Consider the following 23152-nt stretch of genomic DNA (forward strand, 5'->3'; position numbering starts at 1 on the left):
ATGTGTTAAAGACTGATGAAAAAGAGCTGCTTCTTTTTCTCCATGTATATGCATGTGTGCATAGTTACTAAGTAATAACTGCAGTAACATTGTAACTTTACAGGTAGACTCGCCCTTTCATTTCATACCTCTTTTTGTTTTACAAAGTCTGAGACTCAGAAACTTTAATGGCTTTTCTAAAATCATGCACCAGGTCAGTGGTGGAGCAATAGCTAGACTCTGCTTTTTAAATTGTGGGGTTGAGAAAATCCCGGCAATAGTAAAGGGTTTCTGAACACGCAATGACCAAAGTTGATTCCACATCAAACATGTCAATGAATCCAAGGTGTTTCTGGCAGCACTTGCACATGTTGCATCTCACAAATTCACTGTAGCCTTGGTTCTTAACACAATGTCAGGAACTCTGCTAAAATGGCAAAAAGGGATGATGAGTGGAAAAAGTTTAAGAAGTGCTCAGCTGGAACACAGCTGGTCCTGTTCAAGAACGAAGGACAACCACCAACCAAGCCTGGAAAGGTGGTTTGGAATAAGAATGTCAGAGGTTTCCAGTGCCAAACAATGAAATATGTATTTTATCATAGAGATAATAAAGAGTCACTAAAACTTTTTGAACGGTGAAATAAGATGTAAAATTTCTGCTGTATGAATGAATACATCGAAATTTCTTAGAGGATGGACTCTAAAGTGAAAAAAATGGATGTAAGGTCAATTCCAACTACTCGGATTACTACAGTTATTGAATTGTAAGTTATACTTGCATTACTTGTAATATTACAGTACTTTCTGATTCCCTAGCCTAGCCTTTAATTCACTCCCTTTCTAAACTGCTTAGTTCCATATATGTGTTTGAGTGCATACACACATAGATAGATACATAGAAATCATTTCCTCACTAGAATGGAAACTTCTTGAGCACAGATGTTATTTTACTTGTGATTTTTTTAACCTGGCAGTTAGAATAGTGTCTGGCACATGGTAAAGACATTTATCAATACTTGTTGAATGTTGGAAAAATCTGCCATATTTGTATGTCATATCAAAGAGGTGAAGCAGTACTGAATAAAGGTGATGGATAGAAGGGAAAACCTTTAAGAGAAAAGTGGAGAAAAGGGAAAGCAGTGTGCAATTTGGTGGAGATAGATTAATATAACTTATCAATTGATTGAATATGGAGAGAAAGCCAGTGAGAGCAAAAAATCAAGGATGATTTCAAGAATGTGAACCAAGTGTACTGGAAGGACAATGGTGGCCTTGATACAAATACAGAGTGTAGGCAAGAGAGAGGTTTTGAGGGGGACATCACAGTATCATAGACTTAGAACTGGCAAGGACCTTAGACGCCATCTAATTTAACATCTTTACCTAGCTCATCCTCTCCCTTCTGTCCCACTCTCCCCTTCCTTTGAAATCTACTGGCTAAATGTCCTTCCTTCCTTCCTTCCTTCCTTCCTTCCTTCCTTCCTTCCTTCCTTCCTTCCTTCCTTCCTTCCTTCCTTTCTTCTTTCTTTCTTTCCATTCCTGCTGTTCCCAAAACCTTAAACATAGTGTACTCTGAAGGTCATAGGTTGAACAACAATGTCCCCTGCCCAAGCTCCACTTAATGGCTGACTTAGAGTGAATTATCAATAGTAACAGTTTCTCTTTTCCTTCCAGAGTGATTTAGTTTTCTTTTTCATTTGCTCATTAAAAGGGCCATGCCCTGACAACTTCTTAAAGCAACCTATTCACTCAATGGATGTTACCTTCCTCTAAGTGAGTATCTGAAAAGGTCAAGGTTTCCCATTGAACCCTAGGCCAAATCCAGTCATCCTGATGAATATCTGGTCACTGGATACAGATGGCTCAGGAGGAGTATGTGAGGCTGGTGACCTTGCATATACCTCCCTCACTCAAACCAAGTCAAGTGCAAGTCTTATTATCATTTCTCTGATATCATGGTCTTCTTTGGAAATGAAGGATGAACGTAACAGATAAGAAAATTGAATAATGAAGAGATTGAGTCAGTTGCCTAAGTTGTACAAGTAAGGAATTCTAATTTCTATATATTGAGTTTCAGGTGCCTCTGGGACATCTGGGTAGATATGTATACTGGCACTTGGCAGTAAGGTAAAGAGATCATAGAATTAGAGCATTTAGAAATGGAAGGGACTAACTAATATAACCTAGAACTGAAGGAATCCCTTTTTTTATCATATCCAAGATGAGATTGGAAATGTAGGTTTGAGAGTCACCTGCAGAAATGTTAATAAAACCCGTGAGAGCTGAGAACATCACCAGGAGAGGAAGAAGAAGAAGAAAAAAGAGGCCCTGGTATACACTCATTAATAGAGGGTCAACGTGCATGAGGAACTGGCAAGGGAGACACAGAAAAAAATATCTGACAGGAGGACAGCAAGGGCAAAAACTAGGCCAGAAAAAACAACATAAAAGAGTATCTGAGAGGAAGGTGAAAGCAGTAGTCTCAAACCTCTGTAGAGATGTTAATCAACTAATGAAGTTTAATTGTCTAAAATTTCACCTTTATCCTGGATTGTCCAACAAGATTTTAATTATATATTTCATCATCAAGGCATGTTAGATGAAAGGATGTAAGCCTCAAAGCTGAAATTTGAAATAAGAGAACCTAACTCACTGGGTTTACAAAATAAGTTATCATGCTAAGCACTTTTCAAACTTTAAAAATGCTTTATCAATTTAGATATTGGTAGCTATATATTATAATAAGACAAGTTACTCTAAAACCAAAATTTATACTGATGCTGATCCTACACTACTATTAACATGATTCTCCACCTTCACCACTGTGCTGTTTTCTCTTTCTTTCTAATTGGAGATATTTATACAGTTAATTATGGTACATTATCTTATTTTATCCAGACTATATCCCCCTGAAGCATTTAGTACAAATAAAAACTAAATTTAATTATCCTACCCCTTATTTTTTAAAGATGAAGAGATTGGATCTTCTAACTGCCAAGTGACTTGCTCAAGGTTACATAATGACACAAATCTGACTAGAATATACATCTTCTGAAACTAAATCCAAAGATCTTCTCTCTTTGCCATAGCTAATTCTAATGGAAAGTCCATCTTTTACTTTGGAAACAGCCTTGATTTCTTTTTTGTCCTACCTCCAACCATGGTTACCATGGCAACTCTTGGAGAGTCTGTCTAGAATGGAATCCACATTCAGGGCACTTGAAGTACCTTACTCTTCTGCACATATGTCCCATGTTCTCTCCATGAATTTCTGAGAATATCAAACCTGAGCATGAACCAGAGTGTCATTCTGGCTTCCTATTTTATATCCCACTTCTAGGCTGCTGAGGGTAGAAGCAGGGGTTGAGTTTGTAGTTTGTACTCGGTCCTGTTTTAACTTTTCTTTTCCTACTAGTCAAATTGTTATGTCCATGAATTTGCCGTAGATGCCCCTACAGACTTCAGTTGTACTGGAGTACTTTCATACTACATAGTTTTCCTTTCCACCCCTAATTATCTGACTTTTAGAATACTTTTTTTTTTCTGTGATATAGATTTAAGATGCCTTTATTTATTTATTTTCAGATATGTAGTTGCAGTCTCCCATCACAGAACAATTGTTTCTTGAGGGCAGAACAGTTTAATTTTTGTATCTCAAGTGTGTAGCCACAGTAGATACTTGTAAGTGGTTGTTGATTGGTACTGGAATGGTCTCTGTAATCTGATATAACATATATTTAAACCAATACAATAAATTAAAACTCAGGGCAATTCATGGAAATTGAATTATATTATTAAAATGAGAATTTAAAAATTGTATGCTTTTGAAAAAATTAGAATATATATATATATATATAGCATATTCATGCGCATATGTATGTGTATGTCTGTATATATAGGTGTGTGTCTTTAATATTTAAGTGTATACATGGTGTAGTGAAGTATGGGCCATCTCCAGTCATCCTGAGGAGTATCAGGTCACTGGATACAGATAGCTCAGGGGGAGAAAGTGAGGTGGGTGGTGACTTTGCCCAGCCCTCCCTCACTCAAATCAAAGTCAACAGCAAGTCATGTCATCATTTCCCTGATGTCATGGTCCTCTTCAAGAACAAAGGAAAACCACACCACCAGCACCAGCAATAATGGTGTATTGAAGTTCACATTGAATTCAAATGAGGCAGACATGACTTCAAATCCTTTCTCAAACATTTAACAACTGTGTAACCCTAGGAAGTTACTTAACTGAGCTCAGTATGTTTCCTCATTTGTAAGAAATGGTTATTAAGAGCACCTAACTGTTTCACAGATAATACACAGGAGGCACTGGAGTTTCAGTACCACAGTCTCTAACAGGTTCACTGTTGATCTGGTCAGACAGGCAGACAGCTTCAGAGGGGTTAATAATCAGCTTTATTCTACTCTAGTTTTCTCAGAAGAGTTTGTTGATAATGGGAGCAGAACTCCTACAGCATACTAACCACCCTTCTCACAGGGGCTGGCAAGGAGCGGGGGGGTAACTACCCCAACATCTAAGGGTCAATTGATACAGGCATAGCTTGTGCACTCCCCTAAATTCCCTCAAGCCTCAATGGGGGCCAGTTGAGGCATTACCTATATTACTCTATGCATTACCTGTGGTTTCCCCATTAGATTCCCCTATAGATTCCCCATGGTCCCTCACTTACTGCCGAGTAACCACTTGCTTTAAAAGTCAACAGAGAAAGAAGGTGTCTTGCCAACATAAAGCTCACAAGGTTAAGTTTAGCAGTATTGTCATTCTGCATAAGCATAGCAAACATCGCATTATGTCACCCTCATCTCATGGAGCAGCCTCAGTAGGAGTGTCTGTCACTATGGTTCTGGAAATTGTAATCTAGAATCCTTGGAATTATTCTGCGAGTTACTATCTAACACTTGGAAAATAGACATTGCCATGGCCATGCATCCTGAGAAATGAAACTCTAAAAGGATAGCAAAATCCTTCATATATACATTAACTCACTGGGTCTATGAAGTAATCTATCAGCCTAAGCACTTTTAAAGTTTAAAATGTTTTCTCATTTTAGATATTGCTAACTATGCATTACAATAAGATGGGTTGCTCTACAGCCATAATTTGTACTGATATTTATCTCACACCACTAGTAACATGATCCCCTACCTCAGCTCCTGTGCTGTTTTCTCTTCCTTTCTAATCTATTTTCAGGCTGGTCCAAATAGCCTGAGTAAGAGATCATAATGAACAGAGTAGCACTAAGATATTGGGGGAATACAAATCCCTGCTGAAATCTCTCTGCTAGCCTTCAGCTCTCTTTGCTTCTCATGGAGATATGGCATTAAAAGAAACATACAAGAAGGCAAACAACAATAGTAAAGACTTCTGAGGTGGGTGACATGATTTTTTGCAGCAAAACTATGTTTTCTCACTCTCAAATTTTGTTGAGAGAGGCCTAGCAAGATTTGAAAGCTGCAGTAAGACTTACTTATGTGAGTCTACATCTCACTCTTTCCTTGCTGGTCCTAGTGCATTCAACTATTTTCTAGAGTTATTATTTTTTTAATGACTGCCTGAGTATTTGAATACTTTAATGATTGGTCATTTTAGTATAGTAGGTACACTATCCACCAACAGAGGTCATAATTTCCTGCTCTGATTTAAAAACAAAATTAAAAAAAAAAAAAGCAAACAGTACACAAACACACTCAGAGACACATCACCAGGCGAGCTTTTCTCTGTAATCACTGCCAACTTCGGCTGAGTACTATATAACAAATATGCAATTACATTGCCAGAACCACACTGGAAGCAACTACAGCTTCTGCAACTTCTACAAATAAAATTTGTCTTTGTCAGGGAGAACAGCACTTTTGTTGTCTAATCTTCCTTTGGAAGTTCAAGACTACCAGTGCTATGAGGCATCAGAGGAGAACCTCAGAGGAGTTCATTGCATCTGGCACTAAATGTATTAAATTTAGTAATTATTATATTAACCTGAATAGTGGCTGGACTCAAAAGAGAGAATTTAGCAAATATATTATAGAGACATATTCCTGTCTAGAAGATAGTAAAGACTTTAAGTTATTATTATCATTTTTTCTACCCTGGGTGCAAGGGAAAAGAATAAGATTCCCCCAAAAAGAGCTGAACTCATATTAATCCAATGTATAATTTGGGCCTGGAAGATCATGTGATAAAAGACCTCTCAGATGGAGGACAATGGGGACCGTCATACTTGGTTGTTCTGTTGATTGATTTTTATTTGTTACAAGGAAATTTTAATGAAATACGGGGAAATCTGAAAATAAGTACTACATAAACAAAAGAAAATGCATCTATAAAACACTGAAGAACAAGAGAATAAAAGGAAAACATGTCAGGAGGGTAGCGCCAAGATGGCATGACAAAAAAAGCAGAGACTTGCTTGAGCTCTCCCCCAAATCCCAGCCAAATACCTACAAAAATGACTCTAACCAAATTCTGGAGCTGCAGAACCCAAAGAATAGCCAAGTGAGGCACATCTCCAGCCCAAGACATCTTGAAATGTCAACAAGAAGAGTTTGTCATACCAGCATGGGAGCAGAGAGCAGACCAGTGTGGGCTGTGCCAACACAGATGGGGACAGAACAGGCCTCAGGGGACTGAATCACTGGCAGCTATGGTGGTTTCCAGATTTTTCAAACCCAAAATGCCAAGGACAAGTTGAAAAGTCAGTGGGAAAGGTCTGCTGGACCTGTGTGAGAGAGTAGTATGGTCTGGTCCCAACCCTGGGGCCATTGAAAGGGTGGCAGAGCCCACAGTAGTTTCAGCAACTACTGTTTCTGGAGTTCTAGGCCCACAGACAATGGGGTATCAAGTGGCTGATCAAGGAGGATAGCCGGGATCAATTTGGCAGCATTGAGGCAGGATTCTCTTGCTTTGCCCTGCTTGGATCTGGGTTGTAGCCCTGGGTGGTGGTTCTAGGGTGAGGAGGAGCACTTGTGTGGTAGAGCTTGTGGCAGTGGTGGTGAGAGAATACTTCTTATGGTTCTAAGGCAGAAAAGAGTGCTTGATGTCACTCACAGACCAGAGTACAGATCAGGAGAGGAGTAAACAGCTCTCCTTTGATCATACAACCTTGGTAGAGCTGAAAATTTGCAGGTCCCTATAAGTATTTCTGAAAAAACCTGCACAAAACTCTTGAAGCTTGGGACAGAACACTCCCTCCCTCCCCCCCACACATATACACAACTCAAAGCAGTGAACTACCTTGACAAACAGCTCAAAAGTCAAGTCACTGGCTGGGGAAATGGGCAAAAACAGGAAAAAATAAATCAGACTATAGGATCTTACTTTGGTGACAAGGAAGATCAAAAACATAACAACCTGAAGAAGACGATAAAGCTCTGACATCCGAAGCCTCTAATAAAAAACATGAATTGGTCTCAGGCCATGGAAGAGCTCAAAAAAGATTTTGAAAATCAAGTGAAAGAAGTAGAGGAAAAATTGGGGAAAAAATGAGAGTGATGCAAGAAAATCATGAAAAATGAGTCAATGGCTTCCTAAGGGGATCCAAAAAATGCTGAAGACAATAATACCTTAAAAACAGACTTACCCAAATAGCAAAAGAGGTCCAAAAAGCCAATGAGAAGGAGAATGCCTTTTAAAAAAATAATCAACTTGTTTTCAGTTTTCTACAATCACTTCCATAAATCTTAGATTTTCTCCCCCTCCCACCTGCTTCCTTACCCCCTTCTTCCCCCCTCCCTCCCTGAGATGGTGTGCAATCTTACATGGGTTCTACACATACATTCTTACTAAATATATTAGAAGAATGCCTTAAAAAGCAGAATGGGCCAAATGGAAAAAGAGGTCCAAAAGCTCACTGTAGAAAACAATTCCTTAAAGATTAGAATGGAGCGAAGGACTTATATGACCTGATGCTGAGTGAAAGGAGCAGAACCAGGAGAACTTTATGCACAGCAACAACCACAGTGTGTGAGAGTTTTTTCTGGTAGACTTAGATTTTTGTAATAACACAAGAACTTCTGAAAAAAAAAAAAATCCCAATGGTGGACCTCAAGGCAAAATGCCTTCCACACTCAGAGAGAGAAATATGGAAGTCACTCACATATTGTAGCAGATCATGTTTGTGTATGTGTATCTGTTTGTGTATCATGTTCTGATTTGTTATACGGATTCTTTCATTTATCTTAGTCTGACTACGTAGCATGACTATAGTGAAAATATACTCAATAGGAAAGTATATGTAGAATCTATACAGAATTGTATGCAGTTGTGGGGAGGGAGGGAGGTAGTGGGGGGTGGGTGGGGAGGGATAAAATCGCAATTGTATGGCAATGATTGTTAAACATTAAAAAAATAAAAAAAATTAATATAAAAAAAAAAAACTGGCTCTCAGGAAAGATGCCTTAGTCTGAATTTAAGTTTGCATGTTAGTTTCCCTAGCCTATTTTTGTTTTGTCATCCCTAAATGTGCATTAAAAAAAAGAAAAGAAAAGAAAAAAAAAAAAGATTAGAATGGAGCAAATGGAAGTTAATGACTTTATGAGAAATCACGAAATCATAAAACAAAACAAAACAAAAGAGTGAAAATATCAAAGATGATGTGAAATATCTAATTGGAAAAGAAAAACTGATCTGGAAAATAGATCCAGGAGAGACAATTTAAAATTATTGGACTCACTGAAAGCCATGATCAACAAAAGAGTCTAGACATCATCTTTGAAGAAATGATAAAGGAAAACTGCCCTGATGTTCTAGAACCAGAGTGTAAAACAGATATTGATAGAATTTTCTGATTGCTTCCTGAAAGGGATTCCAAAAGGAAAACTCCTAGGAATATTGTAGCCAACTTCCAGAGTTCCCAGGTCAAGAAGAAAATATTGCAAGCAGCCAGACAGAAACAATTGGAGTATTGTGGAAACACAATCAGAATAACATAAGATCTAGCAGCTTCTACAGTAAGGGATCACAGAGCTTGGAATAGGATATTCCAAAGGTCAAATGAGATAGGATGAAAACCAAGAATCACCTATCCAGCAAAACTGAGTATAATCTTTCAGGAGAAAAGTTGGACATTCAATGAAATAGATACCTTTCAAGCATTCTTGATGAAAAGACCAGAGTTGAAGATACAAGAATCAAGAGAAGTGTGAAAAAGTAAACAGGAAAGAGGGTCATACAGAATTTACTACAATTGAACTATTTACAGTCCTATATGGAAAGATTTATATCCCTTGATAATTTTCTCAGTATTAGGATAGTTGGAGAAAATATATGTAGACAGAGGGCACAGGGTTAGTTGAATATGAAGGGATGATAATTAAAAAATAACATTTAGGACTGAGAGAGGAATATATTGGGAGAAGGAGAAAGGGAGAAATGGAATGGGGTATATTATCTCACTTAAGAGAGGCAAGAAAAAGCATCTACAATGGGAGGGGATGTGAGGAAGTGAGAGAGAATGAGTGAACCTTACTCTCATCAGATTTGACTTAGGGAGAGAATAGCATGCACACTCAATTGTGTATGAAAATCTATCTTACCCTACAGGAAAGTAGGGGGGAAGAGGATAAGAGGGGGACATGATCAAAGGGAGGGCAAATGGGAGGAGGGGAAATCAGAAGTAAACACTTTTGAGGAGGGACAGGATAAAAAGAGAGAAGAGAATATATGAAGGACAGGATAGAATGGAGATAAATATAATTAGTCTTTCCCAACATGACTGTTATGAAGGTGTTTTGCATGACTACAAATGTATAACCTATATCAAATTGCTTGCCTTCTCAATGAGGGTAGGTCAGGAGGGAGGAAGGGAGAGAATTTAGAACTCAAAAGTTTTAAAAATGTATCGTAAAAATTATTTTTACATGCAACTGGGAAATGACATAGGTAATGGGTTATAGAAATCTATCTTGCTCTACAAGAAAATAGAAGGGAAAGGGATGAGAGAAAGGGGGGTGTGATAGAAGGGAGGGAAGTGGGAGAAGGGGTAATCACAATGCATTCTGTCTTTGGGTGGGAGAGGGGAGAGATAGGGAGAAAATTTGGAACTCAAAGTCTTGTGGAAGTGAATGTTGAAAACTAAAAGTTAATTTTAAAATTAAAAAAAAAGAATTAGAAAAAGAAAAAGAAAGGAAAACAAGTCATATGTTATGCCTCTCTGTGGATGGTTCTCTAAGATTCCAAGTTATAGAAAAAATGCTGATCCAAGTTGTTTCAGTAAGCTTCTTCATTATGATTTCTCTACCCTGGTAAAATCATATTTCTGTATGTATATGTATAATACACTAGCATGTATAAATGTATATCCATGTGTGTGCATATTATATTTATATATATATATACACTCAAACACATACACTTTGATATCTATCTGTCTATCTGTCTATCTATCTATCTATCTATCTATCTATCTATCTATCTATCTTGGTGATAGCAGAATGAAATTGTGAGGAGGTTAAAAGAATGCTTATGGGACTGGTTTAAAAAAACATATATTGTTAAGACAAATGTCCAGAAAAAGACCACAACTTTTAACAGGCAAGCATGAATGGCCAGTCACTCATTTTATTAGATAATGATATCTATTATCACCCACACACTCCAGATTAATTAAAAGTCTAAATGCACAAAAATGAAATGTCAGAGGGAAAATAGATTTATAGTTAACATGACAAAGTTTATCAAGTACAATGAACTTGTAGAAAATGAAAAGACTGTTACATATTGCCAAGAGACTAAGGCTAAAGTTTAAAGCTACTACCTATTCTGTTTGCATTGGCAGAATAACATTTCAGAACCATCCAGTATGAGATATCCAATAATGTGAAAGGTTATGCATAGCAAACGTAATCAGGAAAGGCCCAAACAAATATTTGTTCATGAATGGGTTTTAAAAAAAGCAATCATATTTTTACTCCTAACTTAACCAAGTGGAATAAACGATTCCAGGTTTGGTATGATAAAAATGTCTAGGACCCTAAACACTTTAATCTTAAAACACTAAATTTTGGTTTCGAATTTATGTTATTGGCACAAATCTCAGGACCTACCCCTACCCTACATTGGTAAACTGTAATGACCTCAAGGAAATTTTTGCTGTCTTATAGGCAAACAATTTTTATATTCATCATGAAATTCATCAAAGTGTATATTGTTGTATAACTAATACAGTCTTCTAAAAGTCATCAAATTAAGGTTTTGTTTCTGTTATTTCTCTGACAGTGAAAACAAATGTAACCTCTACATTCTTCTAGTCTATCTTCTCCTAGTAACACCCTAAAGGGAAAAATCCCAACTATCTAAAAATAAATTTCACCTTTTCTACGGTCAATGTATCGTGTCCTTTTTAAAAAATGTTGTTTCTGGGGTAGAATTAAGTAGTATATTCACACTTTTTATGAACAACGTATGTTCAAATTCCTGCAACATAATTCCTCTTTAATTCCTTAATATTTTGTAGTAATAGTTACACAGAAGTCTATTGCAAAATTTTGACCAATAGAATTCATTCTTTATTCACAATGAGAACCTGGCATAGGTAGACTTAGCTTATACATCTAATCCCTACAGATAACATTCAATTACATTTTTTCCTTTCTTTACACCTGGAAATTAGCCCTCCAGTAAATCCAATAAATCTGGGAGACTTTAGTTAGCTTGCAGATTCAATATTTCCAAATCATTAGTGTTTTGCCTATTTTTTTTAATAAATGAAAGTCTACAACATAGTAATTTTTTTTAAAAAAATACCATTAATTTAGTCATTTCTTATTGATCATGCTATTCTGTAAGGTGCGTGGTTATGTGCTGATTAATTGCCAAGTTCTCATAGATGTTTCAGAGAGCAAAACCATTTCATCCCAAGGACATACAGGCACTATGCATAGCAATCCATCAATCCTCCTGCTGGAGTTGTGGTGGATAAAATAACCCCTAAAGGCTGAACTGTGAAAAAAAAAGTTCAGTAAATAGTTATCCATAACAATTTGGTCCAATTCATAACCTCCTCTATTTTTCAACTCCCTGGACAGAGATTTGTTACACAATCATAGCAGTTCTACTTGGGTACAACAAAGTAAGGTGGGGAAAGAGGTAGAAGGGAGAGAAAAATACAATACAGTTTCCATAAAGATAGACTAAATTTCCAGTCTTAAAAAGTCACTGCTGCAGGTCCTCACTTCAGATACAGGGAATTTGTTTTCTCATAATTATTTATAAAGAGTTTTGCAAAAAATGAAACATTATGCATGTGTGTGATATATAACTACATACTTGTCATCTTATTTTTCCTAATCTTTTACAATAGAATTCACATGCCAATCTTTAGGTCCTTTCCTCCAATGTTTTAAAGACAAATCATAGCAAAAGTGTAACATCTGTTTGATTTTGAAATGTTTTCATTTTCCCTGTCAAGAATTCAAGAATAATATATTCACTCGTAATGTTTGCAAAATTGTCAACAAGCATGTATTAATTGTTTGCTATGTGCTAGACGCTGTGTTAAGAACTGGTAGTACAATCAGAAATCCATTCCCTTCCTAATCCAATTTAATCCAATAAATATTTATCAGGTACTTACTCTTGTGTCAGACACTGTGGTAAGCACGGGGTATACAGTGGATTAAAAAAAAAAAGACAGATAAAAAGAAATACATTCCCTGCCCTCAAGGAGCTTACAATCTAACGGGAGAAAACAGGTAAAATGATTAGGATGGAATGAAGGCACACAGAACCAAGCTAAGATAGATAATGTGATGGAAAGACAGTAGGAAATATAGGAAGCAGAGAAATGAAGACACACTTTTCCAGCTTCTCTCCTTAAAATACAGGTTACTCTCTGAAGTCTAGGGCTAACATGAGCTTTGGGAAGCATCACAAAGAAGTGTAATGTAAGAGTGAAGATCAAAGTCTGCAAAGAATGACTATGCGGCAGATATGGACTGTCTCCTTAAAAAGAGAAGTTCTGGGAAGAATTAGCCAATGACATTGGTGCCATAAAATTCAAAAAGTTTTTTTAATTCCATTGTATTACTACTTCCTTTCAAAAATAATGCAAGGAAGTGGGGGGTGGGTAGAGCCACGACCACAGAAGAGAAAGACAAGGATTTACCTGAGCTCTCCCAAATTCCCTTCCAGACAACTTAAAAAAAAATCTCAAAACAAATTCTGGAGTAGTAGACTCCACAAAAGGACAGGGTGAAACAAATTTGCAGCCCAATATAGCTTAGAAGGTTGAGGAATTATCTATCACATTGGTGAAGAAAGTAGAGCACATTCCAGCATGGGCTGAACATGAGAAATCAGCAGCAGGCCTTGGGGGTGACTGAATCAATGGCTGCTTCCAGAGCTCTCAGTCCACAGATGATAAGGGTGTCAGATAAGTGTTCAGAAGGAGATTATAGGGGCCCTTTGCTGGCACTGGGTGCAGGTCTCTGCTGCATTACCCATTCTCAGATCTGGGTTGCAAACCCAGAGCAAAGAGGAGCACTAGCACATTAGGGCTTGTGGCTGCAGAAGAGCAGAGACACAGTTCCAGGGCAGAAAAGAGTGTTTGTGGTCACTGACAGACCAGAGCACAGGCCAAAAGAGTAATAAACATCCTTTGATCTACCACCTTACACAGCTCCAGAACTAGCTCTGAAAACAGTTGCACAAAACCTCTGAAGTTTCTAATGGTCCCCAGGAGTTAAAATCAATAAATAAAGCTAAAATCAAGAAATAGACTGAAAAAATAAACAAACAATGAGCACAACTTAACCATAGAAAGTTACTCTGGTGACAGGGAAGATGAAAACACAAACTCAGCGCACAATAATATCTTCTCCCTCTTTACTACTTTGGGAAAGTGGGAAAGAGAGGAGGGTATCACTTTATTCTCTACCTTGTTTCAGTGTCTTCTGCTTTGGACAAATATGCCTTTTCTACTTGGCTTAATGAAAGCAAACATCAGTGGGACCCCATGAGCTTGGATTGGATGCTGCTCACAGAGTATTTGAGAGAAGCTTTCTGAGAATTCAAACATAAATTGTTAAAAAAATGCCTTTATATATGAGCACCAGGGTTTAGCAAATTCAGTATCCCCTACAAACTAAAAATGGGAGTTATGGGGATATTCCCCTCAATCCTGAAGCTGAAGTATATAATCTTCTTTTGCATCCCTAGAACTTTAGACCTATCAAATGGATCAGCCCAGAAAAAAAAAAAAAGATTGAATATCTTTCCAATTTTCAGATGAACTGGACTACAAAGTAAGATAGTAAAGAAAAATGCAAACTAAAGAAAACACCTAAATATATGGAATATATCCTCAAGGAGTCTAAATTCTATTTGGAGAGAATGATAGATGCATGGAAACAGATGACTAGCAATGCAAAGCAGAATAGAAGTGGGAAATGAGTACTAAGACAATGCGTTATAATAGTTTAGAAGAGGGAACTATATATCCATGGTCAAGGGTGAGGAAAGAGAATTCATGAAAGAAAGAGACTTCAACTAGGTTTTGAAGGATGGTTAGGCTTTACTTAAACAGAATATAAAAGATTATAAATAATGAAAACGATATGCTCAAAGGTATAGAGGTGAAAACAAGGAAAGTTACAATAATTATAATGGTAATAACTACTCATATTTTTGACAAACTGCTTCCATCATAACAATCTTATGAAGATGCTCATTTTGTCAATCATAAAACTGAGACCTGGAAAAACTGAATGTTGTGATTCCAGTTGATACAGTTAAAAAGTGGTTGAGCAAAGATTCAAACATGGGTTGTCTGACCATGTCACTTATGTTTCACTATAATATACTTCTTCTAAACTAACCTGACTGGAACAGAGTCATCATCTAAGAATAGAATCAAAGGACATTAAGGTGTAGCACTAAGCAGGACTTTAGAAAGTACCTAGTTCAACCTTTTAATTTTACTGGTAGAAAAAAAAGACTGCAAATGTAAGCTGAAGAAATATGGTAGTCTGGAATAGTTTAATTAATTCAAATTTAGCAATAGGGGACATTCGGCTCTTTCCTACTTTGGCCTCATTTCAATTTTTATTTAACAGAAATAGGGACCACTGTGTCTTTCATGAGAAATGACAGAGAGACAGACAGACAGAGAGACAGACAGACAGATAGATAGATAGACAGACAGATAGAAAGATGATATCTGTTCCTTACAGATCCCAGTAGTTCTCTTTTTTTAGTGAATTTTGGTGCACATTCAATAAAGAGTAGAAATATCTCCAGATCTATATGGATCAAATTACCAAAACTATTGAAGAAAAAATAGTTTTTACATTAGTGGGTAACATTTTTTAAGGAAAATCAGTCACACAGATGGCATTGGTGATCTTTAAAATACTAGGTTTTAAAAATAATTGCTTCTTTAAGTCAGAAGTTTGTACACAATATTGTTACTTATTGCCGAATGGCTGTGCCTTTCATTTCCCTACAGAGACATGAGCTAATCATCAGAAGTTTCCATTACTTTACTGTCACGGAAAAAGATGGGCAAAATACAAAAAGATCTCTAGTTTTCTTCATAAACCTTTCCATGGCCTGATTTCAAGAACCTCTTTCAGATATCTGCACAGTAGACACATGAGCACAACTCTAGACATGCTTTAAATACATAATGAGCCATATCAACAATTGGCCATTCAGAGACATTCCAACTCCATTAGAGGCATTATTATCAAAGGTGCAGTCTGCCAGAAATTTTATTGCTACTCTATTTTTCACACAGGGGAAATAATTGTACAGCCATAACTTTAACACCAACACTACTGCCTCCACACCGAATTGTATTATATGGATATCATTTGGCTTGATGCCCATGCAGGCCTCCTTTAATTCTGATAGGAAATGTCATGGCTCATTTTATCTCTAAGATGTGAGGAAATATCGATTCCTGTATATTTCAAATATAGTAAAATTTTCAAATTTCCAAATAAAAAGGCTGCCCCTGCAGTGTAAGAGGGAAGTAACAGGTTGAAATGTTTTTGGGAGGGCCATAAGGGGAGAAAATGAACAAACTATTATGTTAAAGAAGAAGCAGATAATAAGAATAACCACTTACTCTTACATAGGTTTTCATGGCTTACAAACTTCTAAAAATTTTCATTGAAGTAAATAGCACAGTTATTGATATTTACATTTTCGTGAACAGAGAAGTTCTATTCTTGATTTAACAGGTTTATTGGCTGAAGTGAATCTTCATGGGTATAGCTGCCAGTGCTACTTTGATGGCATCCTAAGTGATCTTTCTAGCTCAAGCAGGTCATAGGTCTCTTCTCTAATCCATTCTTTAAAGAGATGTCAAAATTATTTTTTTTCTAAGGCAGTTCTGGGTATCTCACTGCCCTTCTAAATAATCCTTAGTGGCTCCTTATTTATTTCCAGTATCAAATATAAACTCCTCTGTTTGCATTTAGAATCATTCAGAAACAGGTCTCAACTTTTATCTATGGGCTTATTATATATCATTCCCTCTTCTGTGTCCTGTGGTCGAGCCAGATGGGCCTTCTTGCTATTTGTAACCGAGGGCCCTCCATCTATAGTTACTAGCTCTTTGAACAGGTTGCTCCTAATTCCTGGATTGCACTTTTTCTTCAACTCTCCCTTGCAGAATCCCTCATTTCTTCTGAAACTATGATCAAGTACTACCTTTCACACACAAGGTGTTTGTCTGATCCTTACAGCTATTAGTGCCCTTCCTCTCTACTTTTCTCTTTCTCTCTTTCTTCTTCTTCCTCTTCTTCTTCCTTCCTTCCTTCTTCCTGTCTCCCTTGCTCTCTACTTCTATCTCTTCATACATGCATAGGTTTTGATGGTTTACAAAGTTCTAAAATATTTTCATTGAATCACCATTACATTGAATTAATTGCCACAGTTAATGATATTTACACTTTAGTGAACAGTGAATTCCTTTTCCTGATTTGCCATGCCTGTGTGCATGTAGTTGCATGTACATGGTATATATTCTGTATATGCATGTGTAAATACTATCTCAAAGACTGTTATTTTTCCATTAGTGTCACTAGGGCCCAGTTTAGATCTTAGCATATTATAGGCATTTAACGCAAGCTTCTTGATTGTGCATGTACGGTAAGTCACCATAACTGTTTTCTCTATGTTTCTTTTGCAAATACATTATATTCATCCATTTACCATTGAAAACATTTTCAGCCATATTTTCAAAACAAATAACTTTTATTAGAAATGTTCTATTTCTAGTTAACTTCTCACCATTCCTGTTTTTTGAAGAAGTGATTCAGAAATTCAAAATCCATTCTCAGATATCAGTTTCCATTTTCTTAATCATTTGTTCACTGGCCCAGTCAGTTTTTTTTTCTTTTTTATCTTTATTAATTTCACAAAATTTTGGGTTCCAAATTTTCTCCCCATTTGTTCCCTCGCCCCACCCCAAAACACTGAACATTCTAATTGTCCCATCACCAATCTGCCCTCTCTTCTATCATCCCTCCCTTCCCTTGTCCCCATCTTCTCTTTTGTACTGTAGGGCCAGATAACTTTCTAGACCCCTTTACCTGTATTTCTTATTTCCTAGTAGCAAGAACAGTACTCAACAGTTGTTCCTAATACTTTGAGTTCCAACTTCTCTTCCTCCCTCCCTCCCCACCCATTACCTTTGGAAGGCAAGCAATTCAATACAGGCCATATTTGTGTAGTTTTGCAAATGACTTCTAATAATAGTTGTGTTGTGTAAGACTAACTATATTTCCCTCAATCCTATCCTAACCCCCATTGCTTCTATTCTCCCTTTTGATCCTGTCCCTCCCCAAGAGTGTTGACTTCAAATTGGTCCCTCCTCCCATTGCCTTCCCTTCCATCCTCCCCCCCACCCTGCTTATCCCCTTCTCCCCCACTTTCCTGTACTGTAAGATAGGTTTTCATACCAAAATGAGTGTGCACTTTATTCCTTCCTTTAGTCAATGTGATGAGAGGAAACTTCATGTTTTTCTCTCACCTCCCTTCTATTTCCCTCCACTAAAAAGTCTTTTGCTTGCTTCTTTTATGAGAGATAATTTGCCTCATTCCATTTCTCCCTTTCTCTTCCCAATATATTTCTCTCTCACTGCTTAATTTCATTTTTTTAAGATATGATCCCATCCTATTCAATTCACTCTGTGCTCTCTGTCTGTGTGTGTGTGTGTGCATGTGTGTGTGTGTGTCTAATCCCACCCACTACCCAGATACTGAAAAGTTTCAAGAGTTACAAATATCATCTTTCCATGTAGGAATGTAAACAGTTCAACTTTAGCAAGTCCCTTATGACTTGTCTTTGCTGTTTACCTTTTCATGCTTCTCTTCATTCTTGTGTTTGAGAGTCAAATTTTCTTTTCAGCTCTGGTCTTTTCCTCAAGAATGCTTGAAAGTCCCCAATTTCATTGAAAGACCATTTTTTCCCCTGAAGTATTATACTAAGTTTTGCTGGGTAGGTGATTCTTGGTTTTAGTTCTAGTTCCTTTGACTTCTGGAATATCGTATTCCACGCCCTTCTATCCCTTAATGTAGAAGCTGCTAGATCTTGTATTATCCTGGTTGTATTTCCACAATACTTGAATTGTTTCTTTCTAGCTGCTTGCATTCTTGTGGAAAAGATCAGAGCCAAATAGAAAATTTGGCTTTCAAATACAAGAATCAAGAGAAGCATGAAAAGGTAAACAAGAAAGAAAAACCGTAAGAGACTTATTAAAGTAGAATTGTTTACATTCCTATATGGAAATATGATATTTGTAGTTCATGAGACATTTTTCAGTATTAAGATAGTTGAAGAGAATATTTAGGTATATACATGGAGAGAGACAGAGAGAAAGGGCACAGGGGACCTAAATGTGAAAGGGTAATATCTAAGAAAGAAAATTAAGTTTTGAGAGGAATGTACTAGGAGAAAGAGAAAAGGAGAGGTATAATGTAATCAGCCATCTCACATGAAAGAGCCAAGAAAGAGCTTTTACAATGGAGAGGAAGAAGGGGAAAGTGAGAGGGAATAAGTGAGCCTTCCTTAAATCAGATTTGTCTTCAGGAGGGAACAACATATACATTCAATTGGGTATGGAAGTTTATCTTACCCTATAGGAAAGCAGCAGAGAGGGGATGAGAGAGGAGGCAAGAAATAGAAGGGACGGCAATCAGAAGTAAACACTTTGGCAGAGTGACAGGTCAAAGGAGATAATAGAATAAATGGAGGGCAGGACAGGATATAGGGAAATATAGTTAGTCTTTCACAACATGACTGTTATGGAAGTGTTTTCCATGGTCTCACATGCATATTGAATTACTTGCCTTCTCCATGAGGATGAGTAGGGAGGGGGTAAGTGAGAGAATGTTGAGCTCAAAGCTTTGAAAATTAATGTTAAAAAAATGTTGTTACATGCAACTAGGAAATAATATATATAGGCAATGGGCTATAGAAATCTATCTTGCCTTAAAGGAAACTAGAAGGGAAGAGGATGGGGTGGGTCAGGGCTGATAGAATGTAGGTCAGAATGGAAGAAAGGTTAATCAGAAAGCTGCTATCCTCAGGTGGGGGGAGGAGGGAAAAGGGGAGAAAATTTGAAATTAAAAATTTTGTGGAAGTGAATGTTGAAAAATGAAAATAAATTAATTTTAAAAAATAAAAATGAAGAAACTGTTTTGCAAGTAAGGAGAATGGGGTTCAGAGAGGCTCAGTGACTTGCCTAGGGTCACTTCCAAGAGAAAAACTAAAGTGGTTTGGGTACAGTGTAGGGCTCAGCAATTAATGAGCCAGAATCTTTCTTAAACATAAAGAAAGCTCAGAGTACAGTCTGACCCAGGGGCTTCAGCCCAGTGCATACATCTGCTCTGGATCTGACCAGTCATTAGATATATAGACTGAAGGGTATTTGAATAATTTTGATCCCAACATGCCAAATCATAAATCACCTTCTGTCAAAAAAGAACTTGTACCCCTCAGAATTCCCCTAGTGTACTGGGCTCATGAGTAGGGAGGGAGGGCCTCATGAGTATTCCTGCTTTTTCTCATTCTTGGATAATGGGAAAATGAAACTTTTTGTTTGCGAATCAGTTCTGTGTGTAGTGTTAGGTTTGAAGTCAGGAGGACTTAGCTTCACATCTCACCTCAGACACTTACTAGCTATTTGACCCGGGGGCAGTCATTTGGCCTCTCTGTACTTTGGTTTCTTTATTTGTAAAATAGGAAGATTGGGCATGATGTTTTCTCAGGGCCCTTCTAGATCTAAATTTATGCCTGTGATAGATCTCAAACCATATATCAGAAGGTAATACAATCAAAAGCCCCTCTCTACAAAAAAAAAAAAAAAAAAAAAACATCTGCTGGAAAAGCAAAAATCCATTCCATATGAAGAAGTCTTTGTTGACAGAATAGAGGAATATTTTAATCTTTGGAGCAGGAAACTACAAAGGGCCTTTACATCTTGAGTCTGACATTTTTCTTACTTCTCAATCCCATTTGACATTTATTAAATGCCTACAAAAAATGTCATACAGAAGGAGGAGAGAAAAAGCAATCACTCTATACTTGGAGTTAAAAAACAAACATGTTCTCTCTTTAAAATAAAATGTTGGATGACTTCACGAAAAATCACCTGCTACCTCATTTAATCCTTTCACATGCTTGTATTACCTTTTAACTGATTTGAGATACATTCAACTCCTACAGCATTTCCTAATCATCCTTCTTGCATCATTCAAAACAGTTTCCAAGCTGTGAGTGAGATATGGGGGTAACATAATGTGATTTTTACTATGTTTGTGCTGAATGTTGACATCGCCGAAGTTGACCTGGCAAGATGACTTCTTTGTCTGTGTCCCTATCAAGCAAGTAGGCTATGGCCAGTAAGTGGGGAATCTGTGTGTGTTCTTTGATTGATGCCTTCAAGTCTTAGGGGGAATCTGTGTTTGCCTCAATCAGCCCCCATTGAGGGTTAGGGGATTGTGTAGGAGTTGTAGCATGCCTAGAGCTTTGAAGCAAAGTCTTCTGACTTGAGTCCAATCTGCTTCTGTAAAGTATACAAACTTCATTACCAAGAGATATATTCAGATTCATTATAAATATTGGTCAAATTCACTTAGTGTTTGCTTTGTTTTGTGGTTCTGTTAGACAAAATTGTTGTACTGGGTTAAGTTATGTCTAAAAATTAAGGCATATGCAAATCATTCAATAGTTGACAAAAGATCTATTAGACATAAAAAAAGAAGCATATACAATAAGGAAACTAACTTGATTCAGTGTAGCAAAGAACCAGGGAAAGTTAAGAGTTCTTCCTGTAATTATTTAAATACTCAAATGACTTGCTGTAAGCAACTCAAGCCTTTAGTCAAATGGTGCAGTATGATCTCTAGGATAGTTTCAGTAACTTTTAGAGAAAAATTAACTTAACTTTCATTGGGGATAACAGGGTTTAGGATAGTGCTACACTGCTGTTTAAGAAGATTAAATATTGACAGTTTTTCATGTCAGTGACAAATGTTTTTGCCTAATCAAGCAATTTTTCTAATCAAAACCCAAATAAAATGATCTGACAGAAATTGTCCTAGTATTAAAAAGAGGAATTAAAGAACAATGTTAGAGACATTGAATTAATTAAATTAACATTTTGAATAATGTAAATTTGCATAATGTAAATCGAATCATAATCTGGAAAATATAATTATGCACACTTGTGCAATACCATAACTTGCCTTTCTACAACTTTCTAGCTGTATTTTAAAAACTAAATTCTTAACTCTTTACTTCTCCAGTATAATGCCAATGGTGTCAGAGGAAGAAAAATAATATTTCTATATTCACTTAAGTATAGCACTATGTTCACTTAAATACAGAGAAATTTTAAAAAATCATAAAATTTGACTATTAAGATATGAGATGGCTTAAACAATTTGCCATCCTTCTTTATAGTCTTATTGTCTCAATTACATAATTAATTGCTGCATTCAACAATGATTATCTGATTAAGAAAGAGGCATTTAGATATGCATTCCATATTTTACTCCTTTCCTTAGAATATAACCTAAGAAATTGCACAACTTTATAATCTACTTATATGTCAGGAACTTCATATGTATGCAATTTCTATTTCAGTCAACTTCATCTAAGCCTAAGCCAGATATGAATAGTATGCAAACCAGTGCCAATTGTAATTAGTTTAGAAAATTTTCTTAATTCCAATGATCTTGTGAGTGATAAGGAGACAACCCACTGCTCACTGACTGATTGATCCCAAGGTCCATTCTAACTTGGTCCCTATGAATCTTCCCAGCAATAGAAATCAGATATAAGAACTGAGATCCAGAGTTCTTGTTTCTGACTGAGATATGCATTTCACCACACACCTGAGCAACAGCAAGTACTTGATCATGGTGTGAAAGGCCTGGGAAGCTACATGCTTATGAATAATAATCTTTCTTGACATATGACTCTTATATCCTTGTGTTCTTTCTCAGTACCTCACCCACAATTTCTACACACTATGTAATTAGGATTGTATTATTGACAAGCTAAAATGAATTAATGTTAATGTGTTAATTACCCAAAGAGTAAGAAACACAGTATATCTAAATCCCTTGATCTGTTTCTCATTTCTCAAAACTATTAATCTCCCCAAAGAACTCTTATTTGGAACATCATGAGGCAGCCTTTTTTTTTAATCTGAGGAGCAAAATACCTTATTTCTAAAGAAGTCTCTATTAATTTTCCTCTAAAACACATTTATGCACCTGAATTATGGAACCATTTAATACTAGAACATTGCTATCTTCCTCTAGCTTTATTGTTTAATATCCATAGACTATCTGAATAGAGAGATGTCTGTTGATAGATGAATGATTCTGCACCTGACTTACTAAAGCATCCAAACTATTTTGAACCATAGTCAATAATGGGCCAAATATATTTAACCATTTCTTACAAATGATTGAAAGTCAAACAGAAGCATTCCTTTTTATAGCAAACTTTTCTATAAACAATATCCTGGTCTTATATTTAAGTTATTGAAGTCATAAATAAGCATGTTCATATCATCAAAATGAAAGAAAATTGCATGTTATATGTACACAGAGGCTTTTATATAAAAGCATAAAGGTAAAATACTTGAAAGAAATAAAAAAAATTAAAGCATAAGATTAAAGCTAATTTAATTGATATCT

At 36.5% G+C, this 23152-nt stretch overlaps 1 pseudogene; it reads left to right on the forward strand.

The window, feature by feature from the left end:
* The first annotated feature begins 411 nt into the window (after nt 1-411).
* Nucleotides 412-23152, forward strand: part of LOC140512341 (thymidylate synthase pseudogene) — a 29302-nt pseudogene continuing 6561 nt past the window's right edge.

Source organism: Notamacropus eugenii, chromosome 6 (assembly GCF_028372415.1).
Source record: "Notamacropus eugenii isolate mMacEug1 chromosome 6, mMacEug1.pri_v2, whole genome shotgun sequence".
NCBI classification, from domain to species: Eukaryota; Metazoa; Chordata; class Mammalia; order Diprotodontia; family Macropodidae; genus Notamacropus; species Notamacropus eugenii.